The sequence below is a fragment of the Mesoplodon densirostris genome, chromosome 19 (assembly GCF_025265405.1).
Source record: "Mesoplodon densirostris isolate mMesDen1 chromosome 19, mMesDen1 primary haplotype, whole genome shotgun sequence".
In the NCBI taxonomy this organism is placed as follows: Eukaryota; Metazoa; Chordata; class Mammalia; order Artiodactyla; family Ziphiidae; genus Mesoplodon; species Mesoplodon densirostris.
The window spans coordinates 49,393,382-49,394,802 of NC_082679.1; the positions used below are offsets into that span (position 1 = coordinate 49,393,382).

Consider the following 1,421-nt stretch of genomic DNA (forward strand, 5'->3'; position numbering starts at 1 on the left):
GAACAGCCTTCTGTCCCAATGAGATGATCCCCTACTATAACAACCTGTGTTAATTCCATCATATTTATCACATTGTATTTTAAGTATCAGTTTATCAGTCTCCCATCAGATTGGGGATTCCTTCAGGGAGAGACTCTCTTGTTCACTTTGTCTTGAAATAGGTACCAGATTATTTGACAAATGAGTAATGAACAGCACTTCAGATGGCATGCATTTATCCATAATTATTGAGTATTAACCTACAAATATTCTATAATCCAATTTTAAATCCTTAAATTTATACCAAGGCTTTGATTTAGCTTATGCTAATTTTTAAAATGTGTAGCTTTGAGGCATTTTATTATAAAAAGCTGGTGTTCATATATATATAAATGAGTAAGAACTTAAAAGTCATCATACATTTACTTCATTTTTTAGCTTGACCTTCTAGTAAATCTTTAGCTTCATTGATTTTGGCTGCTATATAAGGAGATCCTCCCTTGTCTGGGTGATTTAAAAGCATAATTGGTTGATGAGCATCTCTTATCTTTCCCTTATTGGCAGTAGGGCTTGTATCTAGTATTAATGCTGCTTCCTGTTTTGTCATTTTGGGTTCAAACCCACCTCTGAAGGTGTAATAGCCACCACTGAAGGCAGATTTTGGTAGACTTTGAAAGACTTGTTTTACTTGAGGCTCCATGTGCTTCATGGCTTGCAAAGCATATGGCCTGCAAATCCTGCAGCAGCAATGGTCAGTCCAACTGCTATGACTGTACTGGCCATGGTTCCTGCTCGGCTCCTCTGCCTGTACCGGGAGTGCCCAAGTTCTTAGTTTTTATATCTTTGGCAGTCTGCTTTGATTTGAACTCTTAGGTGATTGTTTAGCTAGGTATGGAATTGTAGGTTATGTTATTTTCCCTTATTATTTTGAAGTTACTACTGTCTTTGTGCATCTATTGTTGCCTTTGATAGGATTCCTGTTGGTTTGATTATTGTTCCTTTGAAGGTAGTTTATCTTTTCTCTCTTGCAGCTTTCACACTTTTTTCTCTTTTTTCTTGGTGTTCTGTAGTTTCACTACAGTGTTGTATCTTTGTTTAGTCTGGGGAGTTAAGGAGCTCTTTAAATCTGAGGGTTTATATCTTCACTTCTGAAAACTTTAAAAATATTATATCTTTCTTTGTTCACTGTAGTGTCTTTTTCACAGATAACTATCATATGCTGGATCTTCTGTCTAAATTTCTCTTTCATATTTTCCATTATTTAACTTCCTGTGGTACATTCTAGGTGACTTCTTTAGACCTATCTTCCAATTTAATAAATTTCTCTTCCTCTTTGTGTTGTGTGCTCTTTAACGTATTATTTTGTTTGCCAGTAATAGAATTTTTTTCAGATTTTCCATTTTTAATAATACACGCATACCTTGTTTTATTGTGCTTCACTT

At 35.0% G+C, this 1,421-nt stretch overlaps 1 pseudogene; it reads right to left on the minus strand.

The window, feature by feature from the left end:
- Window positions 1-397: 397 nt before the first annotated feature.
- Window positions 398-762, minus strand: LOC132480873 (mitochondrial import inner membrane translocase subunit TIM14-like; annotated as a pseudogene).
- Between the last annotated feature and the right edge of the window lie 659 nt (window positions 763-1,421).